Source organism: Schistocerca nitens, chromosome 11 (genome assembly GCF_023898315.1).
Source record: "Schistocerca nitens isolate TAMUIC-IGC-003100 chromosome 11, iqSchNite1.1, whole genome shotgun sequence".
NCBI classification, from domain to species: Eukaryota; Metazoa; Arthropoda; class Insecta; order Orthoptera; family Acrididae; genus Schistocerca; species Schistocerca nitens.
This window is the reverse complement of record NC_064624.1, coordinates 176432328-176455372: the sequence shown is the minus strand read 5'-3', so window position 1 is coordinate 176455372 and position 23045 is coordinate 176432328. Positions and strand designations below refer to the sequence as shown.

Below are 23045 nucleotides of genomic sequence, written 5' to 3'. Positions count from 1 at the left end.
ACCCCTCAGGGGGTAATTACCCGCAAGTTGGGAACCACTGACCTAGTAGGAGCGAAATACCTGTAGACTGGTGGACGATCCGCTTAGGTGCAGAGTGCAGAGGGGTTGTTGACCTCTGCCCTCTGTCCGACCTCGCGGATGACCAGACGCGGTCGATATCGCCCCCGTCTCAAGGTGGCGTGGGAGGGAGAGGATGGAACCAAACTTGGTATCTGGCGTTCGCCGCTGTCGCAGGATGTTCGCCGATACAGGCCGTCCGGCAAACTCGTGTTATACAACCGAGCGAGGTGGCGCAGTGGTTAGCACACTGGACTCGCATTCGGGAGGACGACGGTTCAATCCCGTCTCCGGCCATCCTGATTTAGGTTTTCCGTGATTTCCCTAAATCGCTTCAGGCAAATGCCGGGATGGTTCCTTTGAAAGGGCACGGCCGATTTCCTTCCCCATCCTTCTCTCCCCGATGTTATTCAATCTGTATATTGAGCAAGCAGTAAAGGAAACAAAAGAAAAATTCGGAGTAGGTATTAAAATTCATGGAGAAGAAGTAAAAATTTTGAGGTTCGCCGATGACATTGTAATTCTGTCAGAGACAGCAAAGGACTTGGAAGAGCAGTTGAATGGAATGGACAGTGTCTTGAAAGGAGGATATAAGATGAACATCAACAAAAGCAAAACGAGGATAATGGAATGTAGTCAAATTAAATCGGGTGATGCTGAGGGGATTAGATTAGGAAATGAGACACTTAAAGTAGTAAAGGAGTTTTGCTATTTAGGGAGTAAAATAACTGATGATGGTCGAGGTAGAGAGGATATAAAATGTAGACTGGCAATGGCAAGGAAATCGTTTCTGAAGAAGAGAAATTTGTTAACATCGAGTATAGATTTAAGTGTCAGGAAGTCGTTTCTGAAAGTATTTGTATGGAGTGTAGCCATGTATGGAAGTGAAACATGGACGATAACCAGTTTGGACAAGAAGAGAATAGAAGCTTTAGAAATGTGGTGCTACAGAAGAATGCTGAAGATTAGATGGGTAGATCACGTAACTAATGAGGAGGTATTGAATAGGATTGGGGAGAAGAGAAGTTTGTGGCACAACTTGACTAGAAGAAGGGATCGGTTGGTAGGACATGTTTTGAGGCATCAAGGGATCACAAATTTAGCATTGGAGGGCAGCGTGGAGGGTAAAAATCGTAGAGAAGAGACCAAGAGATGAATACACTAAGCAGATTCAGGAGGATGTAGGTTGCAGTAGGTACTGGGAGATGAAGAAGCTTGCACAGGATAGAGTAGCATAGAGAGCTGCATCAAACCAGTCTCAGGACTGAAGACCACAACAACAACAACCTTCCCTCACCCGAGCTAGCGCTCCGTCTCTAATGACCTCGTTGTCGACGGGACGTTAAACACTAATCTCCTCCTCCTCCTCCGTGTTATACACGCCTACAGGACACAAGGGTAACGGAGTAAATGAAAGTTTTACATAGGGAGGAATTAAGAGAGCTTTGGAGAACTTACGATCAAATAAGGTACATCTACGTGATTACTCTGCTGTTCACAATACAGTGCCTGGCAGAGGGTTCAATGAACCACCTTCAGGCTGTCTCTCTACCGTTCCACTCTCGAACGGCACGCGGGAGAAACGAGCACTTAATTTTTTCTGTGCGGGCCCTAATTTCTCTTATTTTATCGTGATGATCATTTCTCCTTACGTAGGTGTGCGCCAACAGAATGTTTTCGCAATCGCAGGAGAAAACTGGTGATTGAAATTTCATGAGAAGATCCCGTCGCAACGAAAAACGCCTTCGTTTTTTAATGATTGCCACTCCAATTCAGATATCATGTCTATGACACTATCTCCCCTATTTCGCGATAATACAAAACGAGCTGCCCTTGTTTGTACTTCTTCGATGTCATCCGTCAGTCCCACCTGATGCGGATGCCACACCGCACACCAATACTCCAGAACAGGGCGGACAAGCGTTGTGTAAGCAGTCTCTTTAGTAGACCTGTTGCACCTTCTATGTGTTCTGTCAATGAATCGCACAACCGAGGCGATACTCCGCAGGCACGCAGTTTGGTTAGAAGACGCTTGTGAGGAACGGTGTCGAACGCCTTCTGGAAATCTAAAAATATGGAATCAATTTGACATCCCCTGTTGATAGCACTTATTACTTCGTGTGTATAAAGAGCTAGTTGTTGTTCACAGGAACGATATTTTCTGAAACCCCAGCAGCTGCCCGACCGCCTGATCCAGAGTATGCCAACCTGTTGTGCGGCCTGTGTGTTTGGTGACCATATCCCATATTGATGTCGGGGTACATGCGCAGGGAACAGTGGCGTTTTTTTGCACATGCGTTTCGGGACGGTTTTCTCAATTTATCAACAATACGGCGGACTTGCAGATGTGTGTGTTCCCTATGTGCCTATGCTATTAGCGCCAGTTTTGTGTAGTGCCACGTTGTGTGGCACCACATTCTGCAATTATCCTTAATTTATGAGCAGGAGTGTAGATTACGTACTCTGCAACCACCTGTACTATTATTCAGCTTCCAGCATTATCGTAGATAAAGACGAGATTTAAGTGTCTCGAGCAAAATTTAATTATAAGATCTATAAGGTCACCTGAGTTACAGGACTTCCCCATTACGTCCAACTCTGGGGTGCTATTCCAGTGCTGGAGAGCCCCAGCAGTAGTGACGATTTAGGGGGAAAAATGGATTTGGAGTTTGCGTTGGAGAGGGCATTGGACTTGAGTAATCCGTGCAGCACTGTTGACCATAGTGCTGCGTTGATACAGCGGTCAGCTTTCCTGCATAGTAAACACGAAGACCTGGGTTCGAGTCCCGGTCGTAGCACAAATTTTAATTCATTTATTCAGCTGCCATCATTATCAACTACACAACATGACAGCCTTTATATCTTATTCAGTCAGCGAACTGAGTGAAGCTATAATGAATGTCTACATGCTTCTGTACATATCGTAACCTCTATTTCCCTTATTCCTATTACCCCTGCGCAGGGTTACGCCACGATCGCAGCACAGGTATTGCGAATCTTTCTTCAAATGACGGTTCTCTAAATCTAACCAACAGTACGAGGTGTGGCTAGAAAAAAACCGGACTAGTACTGGTGAAACAATAAAACGAATGCAATAAGGCTGAAAGTCGCGTGGCCTGTCACGTGACTCTCGCTCCGCCTACTGCTCGAGTTTCATCTGCCTCCTGCACTCAGTCTGCCCGTGGCGTTTGTTTTAAGTAGTTGACGTTTTGTCTGTGCGTCGGAAAATGTCGAGTGTACAGAAAGAACAGCGTGTTAACATCAAATTTTGTTTCAAACTAGGAAAATCTGCAAGTGAAACGTTTGTAATGTTACAACAAGTGTACGGCGATGATTGTTTATCGCGAACACAAGTGTTTGAGTGGTTTAAACGATTTAAAGATGGCCGCGAAGACACCAGTGATGACACTCGCACTGGCAGACTATTGTCAGCAAAAACTGATGCAAACATTGAAAAAATCGGTAAACTTGTTCCTTGTCAACTCCTGTTAACTCAGACACTGCTCTGATTGTTAAACGGCGATCTTGTCGAACAAGTTTACAGATTTTTTCAATGTTTGCATCAGTTTTTGCTGACAATGGTCTGCCAGTGCGAGTGCCATCACTGGTGTCTTCGCGGCCATCTTTAAATCGTTTAAACCACTCAAACACTTGTGTTCGCGATAAACAATCATCGCCGTACACTTGTTGTAACAGCCCGCATCTCGTGGTCGTGCGGTAGCGTTCTCGCTTCCCACGCCCGGGTTCCCGGGTTCGATTCCCGGCGGGGTCAGGGATTTTCTCTGCCTGGTGATGGCTGGGTGTTGTGTGCTGTCCTTAGGTTAGTTAGGTTTAAGTAGTTCTCAGTTCTAGGGGACTTATGACCACAGCAGTTGAGTCCCATAGTGCTCAGAGCCATTTGAACCATTTTGAACTTGTTGTAACATTACAAACGTTTCACTTGCAGATTTTCCTAGTTTGAAACAAAATTTGATGTTAACACGCTGTTCTTTCTGTACACTCAACATTTTCCGACGCACAGACAAAACGTCAACTACTTAAAACAGACGCCACGGGCAGACTGAGTGCAGGAGGCAGATGAAACTCGAGCAGTAGGCGGAGCGAGAGTCACGTGACAGGCCACGCGACTTTCAGCCTTATTGCATTCGTTTTATTGTTTCACCAGTACTAGTCCGGTTTTTTTCTAGCCACACCTCGTATTTCGAAAGAACTACGTAGTCTCTCTTCCAAGTCACCGAAGTTCCGCAAGCATCTCTGGTGCACTTTGGTATATGATTCTGGCAGTACGTCTCTGGATTCTTCCCATGTCTACTCTATCGGCCTACTCGATACTAAGGACTCCGACCACGGGAGCAGTACTGTAGAATTGGTCGCACCATTGTCTTTCGTGCGGTTTTCTCTACACATGCAACACACTTTCCCAACAAATCTAACAAGCCAATCTTCCGAATTTTGTCACTACTTAGAGGATTTCACATTAGTTTCCTAAAGCAGTACGAGGCAATTATCAAAATACCTCGAATAAACCGCATTTGAGAATTATAACTTTCCCGAACGCTGTTAAGTTGTATAAGTTTGTGATGTACTGAGCGAATTCGTCTGTAGCTCAGCGTGTAGCATAATACGATTGAAATCACAAAATCTCACTACTAACATATTTTCCCACTTTATTTAAATTCCGCATTTATTATGAAATGGAAATGTTAATCAAGAAATATGGAACCAAAAATTTTAATACATTAATTAATGTGCATAAATTATTGTTGTACAAGTTAATGCCTATAATTTTATTGTTATTATTTTCTTTATGCATCTTACTGAACTTCCCCTCTAACTGATCCCTTGTATGTAATTAACCACTGTGTATGTGTATTAATGCTATAGCACCATTGTTGTTATTTTAAATGCTGGATGTGGGAAATAAATGAATAAGTAAATAAAAAATCACTCCTTTTTCATTTTTAGCATGAGTACTCACAGTGGTGCAAAATATCAACCACAAAATCAAATACTATGTCATTTCTAATGCTTAAACAATATTATTCATGTAACTTAATTTTTTACATTAAAAAAAGAATTTCACATTAATGTAGGAAATTTTAATTTATTTTATACTACATGTAATCAAACATAAAAATACTACTTTTTATTAAAATTATGATTCAGTATTTGTTAATTAACATTTTCACTTGTTAATAACCGAGCGAGATGGCGCAGTGGTTCGACACTGGACTCGCATTCGGGAGGACGACGGTTCAATCCCGCGTCCGGCCATCCTGATTTAGGTTTTCCGTGATTTCCCTAAATCACTCCAGGCAAATGCCAGGATGGTTCCTCTGAAAGGGCACGGCCGACTTCCTTCCCCATCCTTCCCTAATCCGATGAGACCGATGACCTCGCTGTCTCGTCTCCTTCCCCAAACAACCCAACCCCAACCCGACTTGTTAATAATAATGGAATTCAAAAAGAGTAAAAAAAAAAATAATTCCCAGCAGAGAGATTCAAATAATCAATTTTACGATTTCAATTGCATTAAGCTACACGCCTTTTTTATAATAATTTTTTGGTATTTATTTACGTTTTAATATTTTTTCATATAATTATAAGAGCGGTAAGGTATATTAAAAACTCAATTTTCAGAGAAAACACAAAAACTCAGACAAACTTTTGGTAAGATTATTCACGTTATATACATCACTTAAATTATGGAGTGACTGAGGATACATTCAGTAACAAGGAAGAACGGAAGTAGAAATAAAAACTGGTATCACTCACAGTATGACACAACAGCACCACGAAAAGTATAAATAAATTTCTAAAATTAATGTGGATTATACTTTCCGATCTTTGACACATCTTTGTAGCTTTGCTAAAGTGCTTATTTTCTAACAAGTCTATCAAAAACTTAATTTTGTTTGTACTTCTTCCGAGTTAGAAACACGGTGAGCTACCGACGAATTCCTTAAGACATTACGTATGTTGACTTCTTGGTAGCGCTTGGAATTGCTCTAATTTTCAAACGCGATTTTTTCGAGTTATTTTGGTAATCGTATCGTACTCCTTCAGAAAATTCGTGTCAAGTAGGTGACCTTAAAGCCAAGTCAGTATGAAGAAAATCAGAGAGTGTAACTCTGTAAAGTCCCCTTGTAAGCCTTCCACTGATCGACCCTAATACTGATTTCAGGTCTTAGGATTACAGCTAAATACTTATAAAATATCACATGCCCAAGATGTTCGTCGTTATTCTCGTAATCAGACACTAGCGGTTTCTTTCTCCTTGTTATGTGTATGTAGGGTAGCTCCAGATTTCAAGAGAGATGTCATTCGCTAAACTAACTATATTTTCTAACACTCGGCCACCTTCTTTGTATACAACAGGATGATTAGCTATCTGGTAATTCACTTGCGCGTTTCGAGAACGCTAGAGATCCATTTCTCCAAAATAGCAACAAGTTTTACTAAAGTTTTTTGGCTTTGTTTGACACCAATCATACAATGAAGGCTTTCACGACCGGATGGTACTGTTGTTGATAATTCTTCCGGGTTATATGGCCGTGGTCCATGGAATTCTTCTGTTCGTAATGTTTCGTCCAATACTACGTTGGACATCCTCAGAGGTATGGCTGGTCCTGCTGAGTCCTGCCGAGTCGGGCGTCGGAAAGCGGCCTAAATACCGAGGAAAGTGGGCGTGGTCTAGCTTGCACATAGTAGCAGAGAGAAAACTAGTCAAAGATAAAATGTAACCATCGATAATAGTCCGTCATAGATAAAAATCACTTATCGATTCTGTAACGCCACTGCCCATATCTCGCTTAATTTCAAGGCCTCTTCTTTTCTATTAAAATTATCTTCATGTTTATAAATTTCAATAGCCTCCCAATACAGTCGTGGATAATAGTTCGTGGTTGCACTTAAAACTGTAGTTTCAAAAAACTTAACTACATGGTGACCTGACTGAAGTGCATGTTCCGCAACGGCCGATTTATCTATTTTTCCCAGTCGGCAAAGACTTTTATGCTCCTTTACCCTAGTATTCACACTTCTTTTCGTAGTACCAATATACAACTTGCCACAAGTACACGGAATTTTTTACACACAGCTAGATGATAATGGTGGCCTTTAACAGAACGAAGTACTTCTTCTATTTTTCTGGTAGGTTTGAATACCACCTAAAATAACGGCAGTAGCCATTCCTCACTGCGTTGTCAAATACGCGTACAAAACAAAAAAACTTCATACACAATGTTTCAAACTGTTTAAAAGAAATTATCAGGTACACTTCTTTACGAAAAAAAATGCCACATGTGTACCGTGTCTCCACTAGGGGTCCTTGAAACTTTTGAAGCTAGTCTTGTTCGGAGATGTTGTCCAAACTGCCGCATGATGAATATGGTTTTAGAGACGTTGCTGAAAATGTCATCATTTACCTTAATTCTACATCTACATTTATACTCCGCAAGCCACCCAACGGTGTGTGGCGGAGGGCACAACCCGAAGTTTTTTGCACGGACTTTTCAAACGCCCCTCGTATTAGTTAAAGCTCGAAATAGAGTAACACGACAGGTGCTTGTAAAATTATTTGCAGTCTGTCTCCGGCAAGGGACGTGTTCGCAAAACAGGAACAGTGCCGTAAGAATCATGTTTCACGAGAAAGGAGAGAGACAAGGTACTCAAAACTAAATATAAGTAACGTTACTTTAGGTAATGTGCAAGACATGAAATAAAACAATCACCAAGTACGTTAGAAGAGAAATAGACTGAGGTGACAAAAGTCATGGGATACGTCCTAATATCGTGTTGGGACTACTTTTGCCCAGCATAGTGCAACAACTCGGCGTGGCATGGACTCAGCAGGCTGCTGGAGTCCAGCGCAGAAATATTGAGCTATGTTGGGTCTATAGCCGTCCACAATCGCGGTAGTGTTGCCGGTGCAGGATTTTGTGCGCGAACTGACCTCTCTATTACGTCCCATAGACGCCCGATTGGTTCCATATCGCGTGATCGGGGTGCACATCTCATTCGCTCGAATTGTCCAGTACATTCTTCAAACCAGTCACGAACAATTGAGGTCCGGTGATATACACTACTGGCCATTAAAATTGCTACACCAAGAAGAAATGCAGATGATAAACGTGTATTCATTGGACAAATATATTATACTAGAACTGACATGTGATTACATTTTCACGCAATTTGGGTGCATAGATCCTGAGAAATCAGTACACAGAACAACCACCTCTGGCCGTAATAACGGCCTCGATACGCCTGGACATTGAGTCAAACAGAGCTTGGATGGCGTGTACAGCTACAGCTGCCCGTGCAGCTTCAACACGATACCACAGTTCATCAAGAGTATTGTGACGAGCCAGTTGCTCGGCCACCATCGACCAGACGTTTTCAGTTGCTGAGAGATCTGGAGAATGTACTGGCCAGGGCAGCAGTCGAACATTTTCTATATCCAGAAAGGCCCGTACAGGACCTGCAACATGCCGTCGTGCATTATCCTGCTGAAATGTAGGGTTTCGGAGGGATCGAATGAAGGGTAGAGCCACTGGTCGTAACACATCTGAAATGTAACGTCCACTGTTCAAAGTGCCGTCAATGCGAACAAGAGGTGACCGAGACGTGTAACCAATGGCACCCCATACCATCACGCCAGTATGGCGATGACCAATACACGCATCCAATGTGCGTTCACCGCGATGACGCCAAACAGGGATGCGACCATCATGATGCTGTAAACAGAACCTGGATTCATCTGAAAAAATGACGTTTTGCCATTCGTTCACCCAGGTTCGTCGTCGAGTACACCATCTCAGGCGCTCCTGTCTGTGATGCACCGTCAAGGGTAACCGCAGCCATGGTCCCCGAGCTGATAGTCCGTGCTGCTGCAAACGTCATCCAACTGTTCGTGCAGATGGTTGTTGCCTTGCAAACGCCACCATCTGTTGACTCAGGGATCGAGACATTGCTGCACGATCCATTACAGCCATGCGGATAAGATGCCTGTCATCTCGACTGCTAGTGATACGAGGCCCTTGGGATCCAGCACGGCGTTACGTGTTACCCTCCTGAACCCACCGATTCGATATTCTGCTAACAGTCATTGGATCTCGACCAACGCGAGCAGCAATGTCGTGATACGATAACAATCCCGATAGGCTACAATCCGACCTTTATCAAAGTCGCAAACGTGATGGTACGCATTTCTCCTCCTTACACGCGGCATCAGAACAACGTTTCACCAGGCAATGCCTGTCAACTGCTGTTTGTGTGTGAGAAATCGGTTGGAAACTTTCCTCATGTCAGCACGTTGTAGGTGTCGCCACCGGCGCCAGCCTTGTGTGAATGCTCTGAAAAGCTAATCATTTGCATATCACTGCATCTTCTTCCCGTCGGTTAAATTTCGCGTCTGTAGCACGCCATATTCGTGGTATAGAAAATTCAATGGCCAGTAGTGTATCTGGGAACATTAACTCCATGAAGGACTGTAGATGGTATCCAAGTAGGCGAACTTAACTATTCCCAATCAGTGATCGGTTCGCATGCACGAAAGGACCTTCACCATTCCATGTAAACACAGCCCGCATTATCATGGCGACACCACCAGCTTGCACAGTGCCTTGTAGACAATGTGGGTTGGTGGCTTTGTGGGACCTGCGCCATCTTGTCGCTGTTGTGGTCTTCAATCCTGAGACTGATTTGATGCAGCTCTCCATGCTACTCTATCCTGTGCAAGCTTCTTCATCTCCCAGTACCTACTGCAGCCTACATCCTTCCGAATCTGCTTAATGTATTCATCTCTTGGTCTCCCTATACGATTTTTACCCTCCACGCTGCCCTCCAATGCTAAATTTGTCATCCCTTGATGCCTCAGAACATGCTGTACCAACCGGTCCCTTCTTCTTGTCAAATTGTGCCACAAACTCCTCTTCTCCTCTATTCTATTCAATACCTCCTCATTAGGTACGTGATCTGCCCATCTAATCTTCAGCATTCTTCTGTAGCACCACATTTCGAAATCTTCTATTCTCTTCCTGTCCAAACTATTTATCGCCCATGTTTCACATCCATACATGGCTAAACTCCATACAAATACTTTCATAAACGACTTCCTGACACTTAAATCTATACTCGATGTTAACAAATTCCTCTTCTTCAGAAACGTTTTACTCGCCATTGCCAGTCTTCATTTTATATCCTCTCTGCTTCGACCATCATCAGTTATTTTGCTCCCCAAATAGCAAAACTCATTTACTACTTTAAGTGTCTCATTTCGTAATCTAATTCCCTCAGCATCACCCGACTTAATTCGACTACATTCCATTATCCTCGTTTTGCTTTTGTTGATGTTTATTATATACCCTCCTTTCAAGACACTGTCCATTCCGTTCAACTGCTCTTCCAAGTATTTTGCTGTCTCTGGCAGAATTACAATGTCATCGGCGAACCTCAAAGTTTTTATTTCTTCTCCACGGATTTTAGTACCTACTCCGAACTTTTCTTTTGTTTCCTTTACTGCCTGCTCAATATACAGATTGAATAACATTGGGGAGAGGCTACAACCCTGTCTCACTCCCTTCCCAACAACTGCTTCCCTTTCATGTCCCTCGACTCTTATAACTGCCATCTGGTTTCTATACAAATTGTAAATAGCCTTTCGCTCCCTGTATTTTACCCCTGCCACCTTTAGAATTTGAAAGAAAGTATTCCAGTCAACATTGTAAAAAGCTTTCTCTAAGTCTACAAATGCTAGATATGTGGGTTTGCCTTTCCTTAATCTAGCTTCTAAGATAAGTCGTAGGGTCAGTATTGCCTCACGTGTTCCAACATTTCTACGGAATCCAAACTGATCTTCCCCGAGGTCCAATTCTACCAGATTTTCCATTCGTCTGTAAAGAATTCGCGTTAGTATTTTGCAGCTGTGACTTATTAATCTGATAGTTCGGTAATTTTCACATCTGTCAGCACCTGCTTTCTTTGGGATTGGAATTATTATATTTTGCGCCATACTCGAACCCTACCTTCAGCTCTTACCAACTGAGATCGGGACTCATAAGGCCAGATCAAGGTTTGCCAGTCTTCAGCACTCAGCACTCCGTATTCAGGCCACGAGTGGCCTACCAGGACCATCCGACCGCCGTGTCATCCTCCGAGGAGGATGCGGATAGGAGGGGCGTGTGGTCAGCACACAGCTCTCCCGGTCGTAATGATGGTATTATTGACCGGAGCCGCTGCTATTCGGTCGAGTAGCTCCTCAATTGGCATCACGAGGCTGAGTGCACCCCGAAAAATGGCAACAGCGCATGGCGGCTGTATGGTCACCCATCCAAGTGCCGGCCACGCCCGACAGCGCTTAACTTCGGTGATCTCACGGGAACCGGTGTATCCACTGCGGCAAGGCTGTTGCCTGCCAGTCTTCAGGATCCAATCGATATGGTCACGAGCCCAGGAGAGTCGATGTTGTGCTGTTAGCAGAGGCACGCGCGTTTGTCGTCTGCTGCCACAGCCTAGTAACGCCAGATTTGGCATCACTGTCCGAACGTGCGTCGCACGTCCCACATTGATTTGTGCAGTTAGACTGCTCTCGGTCGTTAAGTGAACGCTATCGGCCACTGCGTTGTCCATGGTGAGAGGTAATGCCTGAAGTTTGGTATTCCCGGCACACTCCTGAGACTGTGAATCCATGAATACTGAAATCCCTGACGACTCCCGAAATGTAATATCACATTCCCCTAGCTCCATTTACCATTCCGCGTTCAAAGTGCGTTAGTCAAATCGGAAACCTTCTCCTACAAATGACAGCTCCACCATGCACTGCCCTTTTTTACACTACTGGCTGGTTCAAATGGCTCTGAGCACTATGGGACTCAACTGCTGTGGTTATCAGTCCCCTAGAACTTAGAACTACTTAAACCTAACTAACCTAAGGACATCACACACATCCATGCCCGAGGCAGGATTCGAACCTGCGACCGTAGCAGTCCCACAGTTCCGGACTGCGCGCCTAGAACCGCGAGACCACCGCGGCCGGCTACACTACTGGCCATTAAAACTGCTACACCACGAAGATGGCGTGCTACAGACGCGAGATTTAACCGACAGGAAGAAGATGCTGTGATATGCAAACGATCAGCTTCTCAGAGCATTCACACGAGGTTGGCGCCGGTGGCGACACCTACAACGTGCTGACGTGAGGAAAGTTTCCAACCGATTTCTCATACACAAACAGCAGTTGACCGGCATTGCCTGGTGAAACGTTGTTGTGGTGCCTCGTGTAAGGAGGAGAAATGCGTACCATCACGTTTCCGATTTTGATAAAGGTCGGATTGTAGCCTATGGCGATTGCGGTTTATGGTATCGCGACATTGCTGCTCGCGTTGGTCGAGATCCAATGACTGTTAGCAGAATATGGAATCGGTGGGTTCAGGAGGGTAATACGGAACGCCGTGCTGGATCCCAAGGGCCTCGTATCACTAGCAGTCTAGATGACAGGCATCTTATCCGCATGGCTGTAACTGATCGTGCAGCCACGTCTCGAACCCTGAGATGGGGACGTTTGAAAGACAGCAACCATCTGCCCGAACAGTTCGACGACGTTTCCAACAGCGCGGACTATCAGCTCGGAGACCGTGGCTGCGGTTACCCATCACGCTGCATCACAGACAGGAGCGCCTGTGATGGTGTACTCGACGACGAACCTGGGTGCACGAATGGCAAAACGTCATTTTTTCAGATGAATACAGGTTCTGTTTACAGCATCATGATGGTCGCATCCCTGTTTGGCGTCATCGCGGTGAACGCACATTGCAAGCGTGTATTCGTCATCGGCATACTGGCGTGATGGTATGGGATGTCATTTGTTACACGTCTCGGTCACCTCTTGCTCGCATTGACGGCACTTTGTACAGTGGACGTTGCATTTCAGATGTGTTACGACCCGTGGGTCTACCCTTCATTCGATCCCTGCGAAACCCTACATTTCAGCAGGATACTGCACGACCGCATGTTGCAGGTCCTGTACGGGCCTTTCTGGATACAGAAAATGTTCGACTGTTCCCCTGGCCAGTACATTCTCCAGATCTCTCACAAACTGAAAACCTCTGGTCAATGGTGGCCGAGCAACTGGCTCGTCACAATACGCCAGTCACTACTCTTGATGAACTGTGGTATCCTGTTGAAGCTGCATGGGCAGCTGTACCTGTACACGCCATCCAAGCTCATTTTGACTCAATCTCCAGTCGTATCGAGGCCGTTATTAAGGCCAGAGGTGGTTGTTCTGGATACTAATTTCTCAGGATCTATGCACCCAAATTGCGTGAAAATGTAATCACATGTCAGTTCTAGTACAGTGTATTTGTCCAATGAATACCCACCTGTCTGTCATCTGCATTTCTTCTTGGTGTAGCAATTTTAATGGCCAGTAATGTAACTTGTCTTCGCATACTACCGCCGTCTGTGTATGTACATATGGCTGTCCCATTTTGGGCACCTCAGGGTAAGTAAAGAAGTAATTCGATGTTAATCAATTAAATAAATAAGCTGGATGTAGAAGTGCATGTAGCAGAATGTGACGTTTCCTAATGATTAACGGATTTCATTCAGAGAAGCAATGCGGTTTTAGCAGCTCGTCTACGATCAATATGTTTTACTAAAACTATTTACTCGCTTTCAAGCGAATGTGTTCCAGCAGCCCTGGAGAAGCAAGACTTTGGTACTACCGACGTTAGTATTCCGTGGAATAAACGCATCTGTGCTACACCTTCCGTTATACGGTAATGTTGGCGAAAATGCTTTACCAGCCACAACCTAAGGCTTTTTATTTAAAACACGACGAGCTTTAGACTTATGGACATCTTTAGTAAACGATATTCGGTTTTGTTGGAGTTCATTAGTGCTCGAGCATCCAAAATTTCCGCGGTACTTGATCAGGGCAACGGAAAATTGAGAAATGATACAAGTGGCCGGCGAGGAGATTCTAATTTACCGAAGCTATTTTTAGAAGTTCGACATTAACTTTTCACATCCCTATAATGAGAAACGGAACAGAGGATAAGTCTTAATTGAAATTTAAGATAACGCTAAAAGTCGCTTACAATGAGAGAAAGTAATGCAATAGTTAATAATTAACCGAATTTTCCGTCGGTGTCTGGCTCAGCTTGATGATATCAAAGAGGAAACACTTTTTAATGTTCTCCAAAATTGTATTTATTTGGTCATGAAGTGACTTTCGGCTTCAACCACTTATCTACGTATAAACAGAAGTGTTATTGATGGCGCGGAATGCTTCTGGTACGCTAAAGCCGACATACAAAACGATGCTTGTGACATACCTGTAAACGAAAGTTTGCTATCGGCGTATATTAATTACGAGCACTGAGGAAGGATTTTTTCATCTCGAAAACTATCCAGAAACTGAAGCAGAAGCCTACTCAGGATCGACAGATTATTTTTTTAAAAAATAGTATAAATATGATTATATCCCTATTTTTCTGTCGCAGTTGCACTGACTAATGTGGCTTAATGGAGACTAGTTTCGAAATCTTCCATTCATTATCGAACCATTATCTGTGTTAAAATGAACAGTTTTCTATCACCGTTAAAAGTACAGCAATAGTTGAAATGTAAAATAGTTTTCTGGCACTCTCTATATTCAAAATCACAGTAGTTCATTAGAATGCTTATAAGACGCCTGGCCTTTTCTGAAATGATTAATAATAACATTTGTTCATCTATTTATAACCGCTCAGCTTCAAACATTAAGGTACAGAATGTTCAAAGCTTTACAGGTATGAACAGATGTACGAATGTTATTATTAATCATTACACAAGAGGCCAGGTGTCTTATAACCATTATAATGAACTATTGCTATGTTGAACATACAGAGTGCCAGAAAACTATTTATCTAGTTTAATAAGCGTATGTTTCTGTACGTTTCGACTATTGATGTACTTTTTTGCATGTATATTTTAATATGTGAATTTTACATTTTGACTTTTAACATGATATTTTTAACTTAGGTAGTGGTTCGATAAGAACCGGAAAAGTTGGAATCTAGTCACCTTTGACCCGAAATAGCTGTGCAAGTGAGACGGAACAATAAAAAATAGAATTGATAGAGTTGCGGATACTTTTACCAATGCAGTGTCAAAGTTGAGTTTCATGTCAATGCAAAAATATTTCAATTTTAAAATTATATACTGCAACTATAAGCAAACATGTTTGTTGTACACATGTAAAGTAACAATAGGAATGCAGCAAAAAAGGCTAATTTTAACTACATTCAATCTAAGTTACTTTCCGACCATATCTCATTAACGAATAATCTGAAATTGGTTTTTGCAAGCGTCCTAGAGTTGAAGAGCCCACGTTTGGCGACAAGAAATAAAAACGTTTGTGAGTCATGTCATTCATGGAAGAAATCAGCTTTCAGAAAATGTGAATTTAAAAATGTTTATTGCAACTGTCTCAGTTCCAAATTATCACAAATGAGAGATGGTTTCGTTCACTTAATGACAATCTTCGAATCTGATAAGGCAATAATTGCGAAAACTAATTTTTATTATCTGAAAAGAACACAGTCATAAGCAGTAAAATCACTACGGCAGATTTGCAGCTATAGTGTTATAATGCTAGTCCTCTTATTTGATGATTTATGAGTGTGATCCTTCATAAAAAAAATTGGCTTTTCACAACTCGTGATTAATCAGATCTGAAGATGATAATTGATAGGAACCAGTTATCATTTGGAACAAGCTGCAACTGAGATTGTTGCAATAAATACTTCTAAAATATGGAGATGCCTCATCTCTCATAACGGTAGTTCATTCATCATCAAAACTGAGTTCACTTCAAGTTGCAAAAATTATATTAAAAATTCTGTTAAAAGAAATGTAAGTAGCCCAGTTCAATGAAGGTGACTTGCAACAGGATTTGAAACATATACTGTGTTGGAACATTATGAAATACCTTGAAGAAAACGACCTACACAGCCAACGTGGATTCACGGGATATAATTCTTGTGGAACTCACGTGCTCCTTGTTCACTGGAGGACTGGAGCTAAATGAGTGCTATCGACAAATTGATTCCTTATTTTTAGATTTCCAGAAGCCTTTTGACACTGGCTCCTCACAAACGACTTCTAATAAAGTTGCGTGCTGACGAAGTATCGCCTCAGTTGTACGATTGGATTCGTGATTTCCTGTCAGAGAGGTCACAGTTCGTAGTAACTGACGGGAAGTCATCGAGCAAAACAGAAGCGATATCTGACGTTCCCCAAGGAAGTGTTATAGGCCGTCTGCTCTTCCTAATCTATAAAACGATTTAGGAGACAATGTGACCAGTACTTTTAGAATGTTTGCAAATAATATCTAGTAAACTCGTCTGAAGATCAGAATCAATTGCAAAATGCGTTAAATTTCGGTTGCATGATAAACTAAACAAATTTTAAGCTTGAAGGTAAATTATAAACCTAGCGAGTACAGTTGCAAACAATTTAAATTGTAACCATCACGCCGGCCGTTGTGGTCGAGCGGTTCTAGGCGCTTCAGTCTGGAACCGCGCGACCGCTACGGTCGCAGGTTCTAATCTTGCCTCGAGCATGGATGTGTGTGATGTCCTTAGGTTAATCAGGTTTAAGTAGTTCTAAGTTCTAGGGGACTGATGACCTCAGATGTTAAGTCCCATAGTGCTCAGAGCCATTTCAACCATTTCGTAACCATCACAAGGAAAAACGTTTCGGTAAGGCGAACCAGAGCCCGCTTTTTATTGGCAAAATGTGTAGTAAATCTACTGAATTGCCTGTACTACGCTTGTCCGTCCTATCCTGGAGTACTGCTGTGTTTTGTGGTATCTTTACCAGATTGGATTGACGGAGGGCATTGAAAACGTTCAAAGAACGACAGATCGTTCTGTAACACCGCGAAATACGAGAGAGAGTGTGGTGGATATGAGAAGAGAGTTTGGGTGGCAGTCAGTAGAATGAAGACGATTTTCTTTGCTGCGAGATACTTTCACGAAATTTCAATGACCATGTTTGTAAGCCGAGTGCGAAAAATATTTTATTGACTCTCATCTGCGTGCGGGGAAACTACCATCGTAATAATGATCAGAAATCAAAGCTCGCACGGAAAGACTTACGTGTTATTACAATGAGATGAATACTCCTAGTTGCATACAGGCGTTGATATAAGTCAAAGGGGACAGTTAAAAATGTGTGCCCCGACCGGGACTCGAACCCGGGATCTCCTGCTTGCATGGCAGACGCTCTATCCATCTTTCTTTTTTATTTATTATTTTCTTTTTTCGGTGTTGGTCGTTTCGTTTGGTCTGGGAGAACGTCACATGACACCCGTTCAAGTTGATCGTTGATTCCTTTACTCAGTTTTTTTACTATAGAATCCATCTGAGCCACCGAGGACACAGAGGATAGTGCTGCTGCAAGGACTTATCTCTGGTACGCCTCCCGTCCAAAAGAACTGATACCATCTTCATTCCTACATGGTATTCTGCAGTTGAACGGTCGGGAAATAGTCTGAAACTGGTTCTATGAAACCTGTGCCAAGCATTTAATTGCTGAGCAGTCATGAGGGTGCAGCTGTGGAAAAGTCTTTGTGATTTTTCCAAATGAAGTGCCACCCGATATTTGCTGCAAGTACGCGAGGGAATGTTGACTCAACTTCATATCACATGTCTACTGAAACATTCATCCAAATAGCACCGTATAAAATAATTACACTCATGCCTTTCACGATTGTAGGGAGGCCCGTACAACGGTACTAAAACAGACTTGGTTTTAAATTTTAAATGTTTTTTTAGTGGTGGACCATAGGCTGCAGTTAATATGCCCTGCAGTGTAATCCGGCACCGAAGTAAGGGTTACTGAGTGTGGGAATTTGAAAGATGCGTGTTAGGACGCTGTAGGGGAGACAAGAGAACAGAGAATGGTATCAGGGAAGAAGACTGCATCAGAGGTCCTATGATCTTAAGAAGGTATCTCGAGTAGAATGACCTCCTCATTGCCACCCAGTATCGATCCCGAAAACATCTATCATGCGGATATCCAACTCGCGCTCACAGGATATGCTGGAAGCTTTGGCTCAAGGCAGCCAGGTATACCCAGTATTTCTAGACCTGAATAGCGTTGAAATCAGTAGCATACGGTCGTTTGCGGTATCAGGTGAAATTTGTGACTGGATTGAGAATTTTTTGGTAGGGACGACGCAGCAAATTACCCTGGAAGGACAGTAACTTCTGGTTTTCCCCAAGGAAGTGCTTCGCTCTTGGTGTTGTATATTAATGACCTACTAGACAATATTAATGGCAGCCTCAAACTTTTCGCAGATGCTGCGGTTATGTATAAATTAAGTAATGCACGCAAAAAGCTTGATCTGATATTCAGCCGAATATTGAGAAGATCTCAAAATAGAGCAAAGACTCGCAGCTCGCTTTAAATTTGCAACCGGTCAATTCATACAAATACCTGTATGTAAGAATTTGCATGTATCACATAGGCTCAGTGGCAGGTAAGGCTCATAGCAGACATCAGCCCTTTGGTAAAATACTGGGGAAATGAAGAGAGTGCAAAGGAAATTGCTTAGAAGATGCATTGTGCGACCTACACCGAATAGGACTAGGGATACTGAACGTGTACAGAGAACGGCAGCACGAATATTAAAAAGGTTTTTTTTTGACCCGTGTGAGAGATGTCGAAAGAACTAAACTCAGGAATGCTTCGAGATAAACGCAAACTAAACGGCGAAAGCGTTCTTAGAAAGTTTCAAGCCTCAGTTTTTTCAGTGATGAATATAGCAATCTGGGAATATCGGTCACCTACCTATTGCTATTGTACGAGTACGGATCGCGAAGAAAATTAAGGGGAACAACAGCCTACAAAGAGGCGTTTAGTAATTATTTTTGTGGATGGAACTCCAGGAAGCCCAAATAACTAGTATAATGGAAAGTATCCTCTGCCACGCACCTCAGAGTCCAATGTACATGTAGATGTAGCAATAGAGATGGCCGCGACGAGTAGATAGGAGAAGCGAGGAATTGATGAGAAGAGACGGAGACAACCCGATTGGTGGTGTGTTGGTACGTGTAAGAGTGGCGTAGAGGTAGCCTTTCTTCACCAGTGAACTTTAAAAAGATGATGATGATATCTCGCGCAACGGTCTTGGCGAAAAAAATAGAGAAATTCGGGCTTGCGCAGACTCGTACTCGCATGTACCCACCGCCACACACCGCAGTGTGTCTAGGCGGATTACACTCAGATAAGTGCGAGAATCTGAAAATGAACAAATAATTTTCTTTCCCTCGCCTTTATTTTTCATAGCGACGTCTGTCTGACCGAAGAGGAAAAGTGCGTGGTCAGCTTGCGTCGAGCCGTGCCTTACCTGGTGGGAGGCGAGCGCCGGTACTATTGCGGGAATAGTGCGATGCCGCGAGTCTGGTTCGCGGCGACCGCTCTGCCCATCCGCACTCGGGCACGTTCGGGCAAGCACTGAGCGCCGAGCGCCGAACTCGTCGGCGGCGCCGCTGCAGTTTGCCGCAACGCCGACGCCACTGCCGCCTGCCGGCCGCCAGCGGAACCTCACTGCGCCGCTGCCGCCATCTCCGCGCCCGCTGCATGAACTAGATGGGGAGGATGCTAAGTTCACCCAATCTGGATTTGATGTGACGACATTATGACGTATATACGCTTTAGTCGATTAATACCCCTATCGACTTTTACGAACGTTCGAGATTCTAAACCAGCTAGTTGTTTGTTTTGACACGTGCGATTCTGAAAACAGCTGAGTGTGGCGGCGTATATGTGTTTCTCCAAAATAAAAGTAAAAGAGCTGGATATTAATAGAAATATTCCTGACCGTGGCCTTGAAAACACCACGGACAACACGTTTCGTAAAAAAAGTGAAGTCTTCTTATGTCCCGACCAGATTAGACTGTGTGATTGTTGTATTGAATGCTTACGCCGAAAATAATATTTATTTATTATCAACATTTTAGTGTGGTTTCATACAATTGGTCTTGTCAGTACATATTAGATTGTAGCAGCATACTCTTGCTGACTTTTTTGTCTTAATTTATATTGCTGATAGAGAACTCGTGCAAGTTCGTTAGCTAAGTAATTTATATGTCCATCCCAAGATAGTAGTCTTTTATCAACCATAATTCCAAGTAATTTTACACTCGGACCGCAGAGAAAGGTACCTTAGTGTCCAGTAATGACTGGTGTGTAGAATGATTGAATTTCGAACTTAAAAAGAAAAAAATATGAGGCATTGTTGAAGAAAAATCGTCGACCGGAGATGAAATACGAGGGGAAGTGGATTTCTCAATGTAATCTTAACCGAAGGTTAGTGTCTAGTACTGATTGACGTATGAAATGATTGAATGCAGTGTCAAAGCATTCCATGGTGGTATGATAAATCAGACGTACTGTATATTATGTCATGTATACAACCACAATAGTTTTAGCATGTACCTGGCCATGTCAATTTGGTTTATGTCAGCAGTATAATTTGCTAAGACAAGATTATGCAAAATACGAATTGCATCACAACATGAGCGGATACCTTAAACTATGCAGAAGTCTCGTTACTTTTGCTGGATGCAGCTTGCAGAAGATGGCACCAGTAAAGGTCTCTTACTCGGAGAACCAATGTGTTTGGTCATCATATACTCAGTTCAGCTTTGGAGTCTACTGTTCACAAACGAATGGCGCAGAGCACAGCGCTACCCTGTCACAACCTCTCGAAAGTTCACAAAAGTCGAATAGTCGATATACGGTTTCTATCGTTTTCGATGTAGCGTGTATACGTCATAATGACGTCACATCGTATCCAAGTCCGGTGAACTTAGCATCCTCCACTGGATGGCCGTGCCAAACTGTAATGTTACCACAGTCCTTCGACCATAAATCGAAGCCACAGTCTAACACAACAGTCGCGACACTCCCTCATAGAGTAAATATCTCTGGAGTGAGCATTGCGTTCTGCGCATGTTGTCAACATTAAACCAGGATTGTCACATGTTTTCGGGACTTCGCTGTGCGTGTGTGCTTCTCGCAGAGTTTGAAGTTTGTAATATCAAGAGTTTTTGTTGTGTTTCCATCGTTTGTTGATAGTGTAATAGCGATGGTGAATTACTGTTGTTGCTACAGATGCAAAGAAAATATGTGAAAGGAGGGACAGTAACTTTTCATAGGTACTATGTTTAAAAATTTCTAGACGCCTTATAATTAAGACTTGATTCTGTAGAGCTATTTTTCTACGATTTTATGACTATATAATAGATATTACGGCTCGTACAAAAGCTTACAAACAATCGCTTCCTCTCTTAAATTTGCTAGTGGAACAGGAAAGGGAATGGTTAGTTGTTTCAGCAAATACTATCCTCCATCCATTTATCAGTGACCTGTCGATTATGTATATAGATTTGAAAGGCAGGAGACAGATAAATTCTTCGTATAATATGTGTGGCCAAACCTTTTTGTTTACTGTAAAGTTACAGTAGGAGACCATGTTAAGTGTGTCTAGGACACAGAGAATGATTATGTGTGATTTATGTTTTAGTTTTCCGAAGGATGAACAACGAGTAAAGATGTGGCTCCAGAAAATAAGGAGGAGTAATTTTGTCCCCACAAAATATTCCAAAGTATGTTCAAAACACTTTGAAGGGGAATGTTTAGAAAGAGAAAAATTTGGACGTGTGCGGCTGAAGGTAGATGCTATACCAACTGTTTTGAATTTTCCACAGCACCTACTACCAATTTCTGCATTCAGCGTAAATACATTTTCTGCACAAATCAAATAAAAAACACAATAGTGTAGCTAATCAAAGCACACATTCATCTTCTTTGGTGTATTTTGCCATCAATTTATTTTCTTCACCATTTGATTAAGAAGCGTAAAATATTAGTAAACATGTCCCCAAACTCTTTCATTTGTGTCACTTTCCACTTCCCTTAATGGTGTTATATGGGATGACTGTTACATGACCAACTGTATTTGCTTTACAGTACATTTATTCACCGATCGCCTTTTTTCCCCATTCTTACTCAGTCTACTATTTATTTAATAAATTTATTTAGTACGTAAAAAGCGTTAAATAAACACTTCAAAGTGTCAACAGTAAGAAAAATTGTGCTTTAGGTCGCAAAAACAAGAAAATAAATACGCAGAAACAGCAGAAAAAAGGACGAATTAGCAGTGATATAATCTCTAATGTGTGGCAAATTCGGTGTTTTTCGGACACTTGCAAAAGTACTAGCGTATTGTCAAGTCGTTTTGCAAGACTATCACTGCAAAAATGTACGTCAGGCTCTGTAATACTATAAAGTGCCGTATCATACCGAAAACTACCAAAAATCGAGTGCATCTGAACCGTGACACCTATCGCAAAGAAGCAGAATGCAATATCACTTGCCCTTAAAAGTTACATAGCTGGTTTATTCCCGGTATTAAATGGATACTGTTAAAATGTCCGCGCAACATATATAAATAATCCACGACACGTACGAAAAGAATCCGTCTGTACTGGGGATGTAGTGACATTCGAAATATACAGGGCGCTATACGGACAAACACACGACGTCCCGAGAACACGTGACCAGGCCGGCAATGTATGTTGACAACACAAAATCTGTTCTGCGCATGTGAATGCTCACTCCAGAGATATTTACTCTATGCACTCACTGCCGTAAACATGGAGGTAAGAATAGAGGGAGACGCCGTGACGTCACAGCTGTGAAGCTATGTGAAGCCGAGGGTAGCCATCTCAATCCGACCAAAACATTGCTGCTGTAAGCTTGTGTGCATACGCTTGTCGCTCGCTTTTTGAAGGATTTTGCGCTATTATGGTGACTTGTGTGGTGTTCGGGTGTACGAATCGTTCTGATTGTGATGCGAAATCGAAAGGAGTAACATTTCATGTGTAAGTTGTCTCGTTAAGTGTGATTTTACAACTTCATTGTGAATGAACGTG

At 42.7% G+C, this 23045-nt stretch overlaps 1 protein-coding gene and 1 pseudogene across 1 annotated transcript in view; both read right to left on the bottom strand.

The window, feature by feature from the left end:
• Positions 1-19546, bottom strand: part of LOC126213052 (probable cationic amino acid transporter) — a 717466-nt gene extending 697920 nt beyond the window's left edge. The window contains exon 1 of the mRNA XM_049940623.1: positions 19454-19546. The gene's annotated coding sequence lies outside the window, so the exon portion shown is untranslated. The remainder of the gene's footprint in view (positions 1-19453) is intronic.
• Positions 11352-11468, bottom strand: LOC126214081 (5S ribosomal RNA; annotated as a pseudogene).
• Positions 19547-23045: the final 3499 nt, after the last annotated feature.